The sequence below is a fragment of the Ursus arctos genome, unplaced genomic scaffold (genome assembly GCF_023065955.2).
Source record: "Ursus arctos isolate Adak ecotype North America unplaced genomic scaffold, UrsArc2.0 scaffold_27, whole genome shotgun sequence".
Taxonomy (NCBI): Eukaryota; Metazoa; Chordata; class Mammalia; order Carnivora; family Ursidae; genus Ursus; species Ursus arctos.
Genome location: NW_026622952.1, coordinates 43,565 through 54,330, shown reverse-complemented (window position 1 = coordinate 54,330; position 10,766 = coordinate 43,565). Strand labels below are relative to the sequence as shown.

Sequence of the window (10,766 nt, the reverse complement as noted above, 5' to 3'; positions counted from 1 at the left end):
TCTAGAGAGGGGGCTTCAATGGCCACAGAGCAGGGAGGGTAGAGGTGTACTTCTCGTCCTTTACGCGGGAGGATGCATTACCGCTCCTCAGGAATGCCAGTTCCCTCCTGGTTCTGGGGAGGAGGCAGGACCAGAGACTGGCTCGGGTGGTTGCTGGGGAAGCAAGCCGGCAAACCAACATCCTGGCCTTGGCCTCCCTTCCCTGTGGATGCCCTTCTCTGCCTGTGGAGCCTGTTTCTGCCAGGATAGAAGGGACCAGATTCTGATGCAGATGACAGGATAACATCACACCTTTATCCCCCTCCCCCTGCAGACCCACATGGAGACACACAAAGGCGCTTGGCTGTCTTCCCTGGGAACCCTCCCTGGGGAGCCTTCCTGCTCTCCCACATCTTCTCAGAGGCACGCACCCATCCCTGGAGGAGAGGCATCATTTATTGGAAGGACTTAATTCAAAGAGGCTCTGAACAGGATAGAGGGTCAACCCAGGCCAGAGTGCTCTTGGTTTTAGACTCTGAGGGAGGGAGGCTGACTTCTGGGGGTGCAGGGATAGCTGCATGTTCCGGGCAATGGTGGGGCTCAGCTCTGCTCTCTGGAGGGCCAAGGTCAGTTTGGCTCTGCCTTGGCCGTGCCCTACATGCTGGAAACTCAGTCCTGCACCATCCGTCTTGTCCCACGGGCCTCCTCAGACACCCCTTCCCTACCCCTGCTCCCACTGAACCCAAAAGGCATACTGAGTTGGCCCTTGCATGGCTGCCCACTGTAAGATCCTGAGATGGTATATCAAATGTTTGGCAAGAGTCACTGAGTGGAATGACTGAGGCTGTTCTCCCCACCCCATACCCACTTGACTATCTGAGACTTGGCCTCTTGATCACCTGCTCTGTGAGTCTCCTCTGCACCTGCCAGGGCACCCAGCACCAGGGACATGGCGGTATCAGCACACCTGCAGCCCCCCATCCTGCCTTCTGGGGAGCCCTCTACTGCATGTTCTCTGGCCTCCTGTTGGTCTGTCTGAAGTCCATGGTAGACCCTTAGCCAGCTTTCCAGATCACACTGGATTGATGGCCTCTCAGTATCCCAACCACCATAACAAGAAAATGTTTATCAGCAAACCACCCACACATGGAAAGCCCCCCCGCCGCCCCACCCCAGCCCAGGGCCCCCCAAGCCCCGGAGTCTGTGCAGCTCAGTGGCTCTGTGGTTCTGGGGGTGGTACCATGCAAACACAAGGCAGTCAACTGTGAAGAGAAACTGCAAATCTCAAAGGAGGAAGGTAACAGGTAGGCGCATCAAAAGAAAGGATTTAAATATCAAAGGATTGAGACAGGCTTTAGGAACCTGGAGAGGCCCTTGAATGTTTTTGTTTTTGTTTTTGTTTTTTCGAAAACAAGCCAGGCCTGCTGGAGCCTGAGCCTTGCAAGGACAAAGGGAGTCTGTGGTGTCCTGCTCACTGGCTTGCAATTTCCTCAGACTCGCCAACAAAATCAGCTTGCTGTGTTTGCTTCCATCTGCTAAATATCAGTGCTACTCCCAAACAGAACCCCAGTTGTGTTAAATGTAAGATTAAAATATGAGCCACAGAGACAACCACAGTTTCTCTGGGGGCCTATCCTGGCGACAGGCACCTTGCATATGCAGAAGAGGAATCTCCACGTAAGGCCGAGAAGCTGGAAGGGTCCCCCTGAACCTCTCTGTTGGTCCCCAGCTCACCCAAGGACTCACGTTAGGACCCATGCTCCCAGGTTATAAAAGAGGAAGAAGGAAACATGGGGAATGAGTACCCAGCTCTGCTGGGTGAGCTGAGGGCTCAGGTTTGCAGCCTGAGATCTGAGCCCCAGCATCTTGAAGCAAGAGCGACCCTCCTCTCCTAAAAGTTGGCCTGCCACTGGGCCTGGCAGGATCGGCACCCAAAAGCACAAGGGATCTTGGGGTCTGCTCCTGAGGTGGGAGACAATGGGTAAGAACCACCTGGAGCTTTCAGGGGATCTCAACTCAATCACTTCCCTGTGCTTCTGTCAAACGGCAAAACTGAGGAGTGGTTCGTGAATGAGAAAAATGGGGAAACCTCTCAAAACCCAGTACAAACTGAGGGCTTCAGAGCGGAGGGGGTGGGGGAATGGGGTAGGCTGGTCATGGGTAGTAAGGAGGGCACGTGTTGCATGGTGCACTGGGTGTTATACGCAACTAATGAATCATGGAACTTTACATCAAAAACTAGGAATGCACTGTATGGTGACTAACGTAATATAATAAAAAACTATTCTTATAAAAAAGAAAACACCCGGTTATCCTTTGACCTTATAAATGATTCAAGTTCTAGGATGCTAATGAATTGTAGGGGTTTGGAAGCCAATCAAAGGAACCTCTGTTCCACTTGTGAGCCCTTGAAGTAGATTCGCAGCGAGAGGCTTCGGAGTGCTCCGAGCTGTCTGCTGCTCACGGAACCCCACTGCTCAGCAGCCACTGCCCTCTCTCCCAGGGGTGACCCCTTCCTGGCTCGGGATGAAGCGGGGCCTCTCAGTGGGAGCCCATGTCTGCGGGTCCAAAGGCGACAGCTATGGAAGATGTCTGTGTCTGTATGCCTGCCTGGGTCCCAGCTGGCTCACCGTCCTGCAGCATGGTCACCTCGTCCATCTCTGCACTGAAGTCACTGTCCCTGATGTCATTGATGGCTTTCAGGATCAGCTTGTAGGAAGTAAAGGGCCTCAGCCTGAAACACAGAAGAGCCACGAGGGCCTGAGCCCCTCGCCTTTGTCCTGCTCCCAGCTCTGGCCATAGGGAGCGGGCAGCCAGAAGGAAGAGGCACTCAGTGACCACGGAATCTGTCCTGCCCAGAGAGGGGCCCTCAGGCAGCTGGCGCTGTCCTCACAGCCTGCCCCCAGGAACAGAGGGCTTTCTGGGTGGAGGGGAGTGGGGAACGTCCAGGCAGGCCCAGGCTGGCGGTTTTACTCAGGGCCCCTCCTGTCATTAGAGCTTCTCCTGCAAAGCAAATCACTGCTCTCTGAGGGATGCGAGAATTTCTCAGGAGGAGCTGATTACCACAACCCTCCCGGGATTCAGAGCCAGAAAAGAGGGCCCGCGTAACCATTTCCTTGCTCGCCCAGAAGTGCCCCTTCGTGGTGGTCTGCCCTGGCCAGGCCCACCTGGCTCCAAAGACCATCTCTGCCTGCCCCTCGTTTCTGCACTTGTCCGGCCTGCAAGAGTGCCACGCCCTGGACAGGCAGTGCCCGGCTTCACTGTACAGCAGTTCTGTCTGCTGGACTTCCTGTGATTCCCATTGAAAGGATGAGAAAATCGAGGCCCAGTCCCATTAAGGCCCTTGCCCCCTACCAGAGGACTAGCCAGAGGCTTGACCAGGGCTGGAAGAGGATCTTGTGTTGGGGCAACCTCTCTGCCGTACCTGAGACAGAGGTAATGCCAGTTGTCTGTGGGGGAAAATGTCCCCGCCTGCCTGCTGATGGGGATTTAAGGGGCACGAATACTCTGGGTGCGTGGCTCGTTGGCACCGCTCAGGCCTCCCTCCTTCCCTCCATTGAGCAGGTCTGTGTTAATGGTCTCCTGTGCTGAGCTCTGTTCACACACACTCCAGACAGACTTCTAAGCAGAGGACATTCCAGTCTTCCTTGGGTCATTGGCTGGCCTGCTCCTGTGGCTTTCCTTGCCATTACTTCTGAAGGAGCAGATGAGGAGACCCCCCCCCCACCCCTGCCCCGCTGGCAACAGCTCTGTTTCAGGCGAGGCTCTGCCCCTGTGTCTATCTCCCAGACCAGGAGAGCAGGAGTGGCTCTGGACTCTGCCTGCTTCCTCAGCTACCAGTGGGCAAACCCTCACTGCCTCTATGCTGGGCCTCTGACCTCCCTCCCAGGCCAACCTGTAAACTCGTGGGTTTCAAACTGAGCACCGTGGAACCCCTGGAGGCTCTGAGGGATCCTCTAGGAGACCAGAGGGTTCCCATGCCCCCCGAGTCAGACAACAGCAGCCCCACTTCCATCTGATTTGCAAATGGGGTCTGGGTAATCCTTTGCCTAGAGGAAGGTTCCTGTGTTTTCAAAGACTGATAGCTATCTTTGGACACTGGATCAGAAGAATCTTCCTCTAACTGTTTTCATATGCCCTCCTGCCTAAGATGGAAGTACAGTGGTTCTCTGTCGGCCGGCACCTCAAAGGATGCTCTCATGCCAGCTTCCCCTACTACGGCTGGTCCGCGACCGCAGGTCTGTCTCCTGACCTCTCTGTGCCCCCATTCCACAGCTGGAGAAGGCACGCCAGGTGACCTTGCTTTGGCCTTGGCTGTCCTGGGGGTGCTTCCAAAGTTCCATCCTTAAGAATGCTCTTTGTTCCTGGTTTCTGGGGGAGCTATCCTTTGTAAAGTTAAAACAAATTGTTTCCTATCTGTTTCTGGCTTCCTAGGAACTATTTTATCTAATTCAGCTGTCATGCTGACTCCTTCTTCCTGGAAGCCAACCCGAGCCTGAAACACAGACGGTGTCCTACTGGGCTCCTCCGGGGCGTGGCACCGCCACTCTGTCCCCACAGTGCTGGTGACTGGGAGTGCAGAGCACAGGAAGTGGGGACCTGGCTCCCGAGCATGGATCGTTCCCAGCATGCATCTCCCCGTCCCATCAATTGCAGCAGAGGAACCCCACAGAGGAAGGAATAATTGATTAATTATTTATCATGAAGTTGATTGATCCTGTTGAGAGTGTGTGGTGGGTAATGAAGCAGTGATGATCGCCGACCCTGAGGTGATGGCGGGAGGAGCCCTTCCACCTGACTGCGGTCGGCATTCCTCTGGGAGCACACACTTGGGCTGTCGGGGTCCTCCTCCCTCAAAGCAAGAGCCCTGCATCCCCTCACCAGCCACAAGGACCACCCTCCTGAGCATACTGGCAATTGGTGAAGCTCTGCTGGGGGGTCTGCAGGCCCTGGCAGACATCCCCTAAGCTCTATGGGCCCAAGGCAGGTGGTGCAGGTGGTTGGCATGTGGGCTGAGGTGTGGGCATGCATCCCCCAGCCCCATCAGAAGCAGCCCCGCTGTGGACCAGGGTGCCTCCTGGAGGGCACTCCTGATAATGCTTCCATCTGGATTTAAGTCACGTCACACCTTTAGCAAACCTGGCTTTCCCTGTGCCTTAGAAAGTGCTGCATTTCCCTACGGGGCTGCATCAACTCTGAGGAAGAGGGCAAGAGACTTTGGGAGAGGCACTCAGGGCCCTGAGCATGCCCCGGACAAGAGGGAGTCTGAGGACCTGGGCCAAAGCTACAGGAGGGGTTCTCCTGGCGCCTGTTCCCGGTCTCACCAACCCCATCCCTGTGCTGGCAGCTGCAGGTCAGACAGCGCTATGTGCCAAAAGCCAGGGGCCAACTATGCATGGCTGTCTCTCCACCCACCTCAAGCTTTGGCATCTCCAGTGACTTCAAGGCTTCCTTCCTCCAGTTAGCAGTAGAGGTAACTTTTGTCAGAGGAGGGGCTGTGCATTTGTCTTCATCCTTGGGGGACTGAGGCTCGGCGGTTGAGGTCGGGGGACTCACAGCAGGCTACGGCCTTCCCCTGGAATGTGTGGAGCACTGGAAGATCCGAAGCCACAGATGGGGGACACCAGCGTCCCCCCATTGGCTATCGCAAGGGTCAGCCGTGTGCCTGGGCCGAGCAGCCCTGTCCTGAGCAGCTGGGTGTTCCAGCCGGGGCGGCCTCCGAGCAGGTGCCAGAGCTCATGGGTCCTTCCACCTTGTGGGGCATCAGCTTCCCCAGCTGCTCAGCCTGCTTGTGAGGGAATTTGAGAGAGCAGTGAGCCGCAGTGCCTGGAAGGTGGCCAGAGCATGGCACGGGCTCAGTGCATGCTAGGCTCCTTTGCCTTCTACCTTTTGTAGGTTTCAGATCGGCCCTTGGGATGGTTTTCCAAGCACTCTGGGCTCAATTCATGCCTCCCTAAGACTGTCTAGATCTTCTCCTAGAGTGATCCTGCAGGCCACGGGGTCACTGGCTCACATTCTCAGTGCAGCCATGGCACCAGCTCTGTCCCTGGAGTTCTGCGGCCCATGCTGGCCCTCAGGCTTCCCAAGAAGCCACGAGGTGAGTGCAGGGAACAGAGAGGGGAAGGGCCTTGCCTAAGGTCACACGGTTCCAGAGCCTGATGCTTGGGGACTCCCAGAGCCCACCCGTTTACTCTGTGCACAAGCACCTTCCTGTCATCCTCTTCCCTGAGACCTCTGGGTCTGGTTCTGATCTCCCAACCTGGAGTTGGGGCGGCCCTGGGGAGGGAGTCTGCTGAGGCAGATTCCAGAGTGAGGCTGGAGGGCATGTCAGGCACTCGCTGAGATGGGAACCCATAGCATTTTTCTGTAGGTGGAGGAGACTGAGTGTCCGTGGAGGGTGTCCACGTCACGGCCTCACAGCTGTGTCCCCGGCAAATGACTGAATCCGTCTGGGCCCCACTTCTGTAGAACTGGGGCTCACAGCGCTTTGTTCCCCAGGCCTTTGTGAGGATAAACTAAGAGAATGTACAATAAACATCTCACCAGTGCTTGGAACGGAAGCAGCGTCCATGGAGACAGATCTCCCTATGACTGCTGGGTAGAAAACTTGTTTATTGAGCCCCTGCTGAGCTGGGCACCTGGTTTTGACCATCAGCGATCAAGTGCCTGGCTTCAGGGAGCTGCACTCCAACAGGATGACTCAGAGCCACCCTGGGCCAGTTACACAACCTCGCTGAGCTGCGTCTCCAGCTTTAAACCTGGGACATTCCTGTCTTTCTGGTAAATGTCGGGCTGTGCAGACATGCAACAGTGCAGGGCCTGACCCAGGAAGCCATGGACCCAGTAAGTTCATGGCTCCCATTTAGGCCCAGCTCTCCTCCCCACAGCACCACAACAGTGGACTTGGCCCCAGGGTCGTACGTCTCTTCTCAGTGGTGATGAGAGTGGCCACCAGCAGCAGCCCATAGTGGTGTTTCGTCTTGGCCAAAAGCCTGAAGATGTATGCCGACTCCAGGGCCAGCTTGGCTGCCGTGAACTGCCTCACCGTGGTCCCCACTTCCACCATCGTGAACGTGCTGGGGCTGTTGCTGGCCAGGGGGTAGGGGATCTGGTACCCTGTGGACACGGCAGGAGAACCACACATTGGTCACGTCACCCCCCTCGGACTCCGCATTCCCGCCACCCTGCCATCACCACTCTGCTTTCTTTCCCCAACATTCTTCCTCCTCTGCCAGCATCTGAGAGGGAGGGCCCAGCCGTGGTGATGGATGGAGACTCTGAGTGCTGGGCCCCCATGACCCTCGTTCCCCTTCATCCTTCCCGCCACCAAGATGTGGACACAGTTTCATCTTTCCAAGGGCTGTTGGAGCTGAGAGAACATGGCAGGAACCAACCAGTGCTCATGAGGGGCAGGCCCAGTGCTCCCTGCTTTTTCTCTTCCTCCTCACCCCTCCTTCCACCCCCTCCCTTATCCTCCCAAGGGCCCAGGGCAGTGCCTCCTTCTAGAATGTTTCTTCAAGTGTGCCCTTCTCCCACGGTTACATGTCTTTCCCCTCAGTCATCCTCCCAGTCTGTCCACAGATCCCAGCTTTGGGAATGGGAGCTGGTGCCAGCTCAGCATTGTCCCCTGCTGTTGGCCCCTCCTCTGCGCCCACCCCCAGGAAACCCCAGCATGGCCCCCATCCTGGGGGTTCCCCTGCAAATAATAACCCCCTGCCAAGGAAGCAGTGGGGTGCATGTTCTCAGTTCTGGGGGGCTTCTGCAGCTCTGAATGCCTCCTAAAACTCCTTGGTTTTCAAGGGATTACAGTTGATGAGATGTTATGAATGACCAAGCCTCCCAACCAGGCTGTGCCAGACTGCCTCCACGCATGTCTGAAGGGGCAATGCCAACTGTCAGACCCAGCCCGGGACCCAGCTGTGCTCCTGCCCTGATTAAAACCAGAGCTGGTGGGGTGTGGTGGCATCCACAAACACAGAAGACAACCAACCTGCTCATTGACAGATGATGTGGGCCTCAAAGTCGGGAAGTCATGGGGTCCAGAAAGAACTTGTGTTTACTCAATAGATGTGTGCCCCACGAACCCAGAAAGCTCTGGATCAGCAGAGGGGATTCTTGGATCCGTGACAGCAAGGGCAGAGTGGTGACAACGGTTACTGTCCCCCTGGACTGTGCTCAGTCATCCTCCAGGCCTCCTGGGTCCCTTTCTGCAGCCACCAATCGCAGTCAGTCCCTCCCAAATGTCCCCTGGGGACACACTGCCCCTCCTGAGGACCATGGCTCCACAGTCGGACCCACAGCAGCTTGCCTCCCCTGGGCCTCTCTGCTCTGCACTCTCTTCCCTTCTGTCCATCAGCAGCAGGCAGGAGCCTGTTTGGGTCCATCCAGCCAACTCCTGGTGGACCTACCATCCCATAGCCGACCTAGGAAAAATTCCTCAGCCCCTCATACTGTGAGGAGTGCCCTCCACTCTCTGTTCCGCTCACCACCTGCTTGTTTACAGGCCACATGCCTTGATGAGACCCTGGGCTTCATGGAGACCTGGAAGGCATCTGTCTTGGCCTCCCCACAAAGTCCTTGGAGTGGCAGGGTTTCAGGGCCCTGAGGTGGAAACATGCAGTATTGGTCTTTCTCTCCATGCTTTATCTCACAGAGCATAATATGTTTTCAAGGTCTGTCCATGTTGGGGTATATTTCAAAATTGAATTCCTTTATAGACCTCCAGTTAATAAAAGTGTATCGATATTGTTTTGCTAATTATAACAAATGCACCACATCCATATAAGATGTTATTAGTGGAGGAATTGGGGTCGGGGGGGCGTGGGTTATGGGAACTTTCTATATTATCTGTTCAACTCCTAGATTTGTCTAAACCTCCTGTTGTCAATAATGCCTATTAATTTTTTAAAATCCAAGAACACTCTTTCAGGGAGCGATCTGTGTCAGCCAATATTGGTTTTAACATCAGCTAAAGGTCTGTACGTTAGCTAAAGATGTTGTTTACTGGTAAAGGTGAGCCCATTCTTGAGTTAGAAATGCACGTTGACTGCTGGAGTTACAGCGATACTGATTGACTTGATCATTTGCCTTTGCATACAGAAGAGAAGAATGTGGCTTCACATTTTCATGGTTTTCTCTTACATATGGGTCACTGAATAAAGTAGCATCATTCTTCTTGAATGAACCGAATGAGTCCATTCCCACAGTACCTTCAACTGGGTCATTGGTAGGGTGCCCCCTGTTGTTTGGCCAGAGGCCGAGTTTTCAGAATCACTGCTTGGGGTCAGGTGATACTCTTGACTTCAGGCAGGAGCCGCGAGCACCTGAGAAAGTTACGTACACCCCTCTGTGTCTCATTTGCCTGTTCTGAGATGTTGAAATGTGACTGTGGCCTACTTATTAGAATTATGTTATGAGGCTAAAAGTAATTAAACACAAGGAAAGCCTTAAGAATAATAAAATAAATGACTGGTGTTTCATAATCGCCCTAAGTGTTCAATCACTGAGCGACTGCAAGAATAAGGTAGACACTTGGTGGTGGTGGAACCCAGAGAGGGGACGTGGATGGCTCCACAGCAAGAGAGCATGGACACTCACTCTTAGCTTTACATGGGAAGGATGCTTTACTGCTCGTGGACAATACCTGTTACCATCTCCTGTAATCCTCAGGTCAGCCCTATTGAGGTGGGTGGGGGCAGAGCAGGGGCTGTAAGCCATATTCTAGTGGGAGGCACTGAAACGTAGAGAGATTAAGTGACATGCCAAGAGTTACCAGTCACTTTTGCCAACATTAGAGATAGGTTTCTTACAGGCTTTTTCTATTTATTCACTTCCCACCAAAGGGAACACTGTTCTAATTTGGGGCATACGTAGTAATTGCTTCAAGTCGTGTGCCTGAATCACCACAAGCAGCCTCAGTTTGGAGCTGACACAGAAGTTGGAATTTCCAACCTTCGTGATTCATTTCATTTGATGCAATTGGAAGTTCCCAGAGGGACGTACCATGGGGGGTCCGTGGACGGATGGCACACCCAGCAGTCAGAAACCCAGGAGTGACGTCAGGGATGTTCTGACCTATCAAGGGTAATAATTAGTAGAATGATTAGAATAAGAAAATGGGAGTAAAGGGGTCATTCTGGCTGAATGGCAACAAGGGTTTATGGGAAATGAGAATTATTTTAACTGAGCAGATACAAAACAGAAAAAGAATTAAATGGGAGTCTTGACCCAATATCTTGTGTGGAAAGTGCCCACTAGCCATCACAATTTGCCTGTTCTGAAAATCTTGGGGCAGCTGCCTGCTTCTGAAGACTGGCTATTTCCAGAGGATCTCTGAGAAGCCTCAGTTTGAGTAGCCCTCTAATTGTGTGAAATTCTGATTTTTTCAATTATTTTATTTATTTTAGTGGAGACATATGAAGCCAAGGGTGAACTCCCAGGAGTTACACTGCTTTGTTTTTAAACAGTACCTGAAGGGGTCCCTTCAGGGGATGTGTAAGGGCAGTTTTTCTCTGATGTCTCTTCCTGAGGTTGAAGATCATGAAGAGGCTTCTAGGAAGATTTCAGGAATGGAGGCCTGAAGCTGTTGGTGAAAAACTTGGGCACTATTACAAGAGCTCTTTGCAATATGCTGCCATGTCTGCACGTAGTAGGGTAGTGCAATCTAGTCTGGGTAGTGAAATTCCTAGAGATAAAGAACTTCCAGCTACTCATTTAGTGGGAGAGCCCGTGTGTTCCCAAGGGAATGGACTGGAGAGCCATCATCACTAATGTGTATTTGTACCCAG

At 53.7% G+C, this 10,766-nt stretch overlaps 1 long non-coding RNA gene across 1 annotated transcript; it reads right to left on the bottom strand.

Moving 5' to 3' along the window:
• Positions 1 to 7,017: 7,017 nt before the first annotated feature.
• Positions 7,018 to 10,528, bottom strand: LOC130541914 (uncharacterized). Its single transcript, XR_008956010.1, has 3 exons — positions 10,449 to 10,528; positions 9,982 to 10,053; positions 7,018 to 7,095 (listed from the first exon to the last, which is right to left on the bottom strand). It is a non-coding gene; the product is annotated as an uncharacterized LOC130541914 (long non-coding RNA).
• Between the last annotated feature and the right edge of the window lie 238 nt (positions 10,529 to 10,766).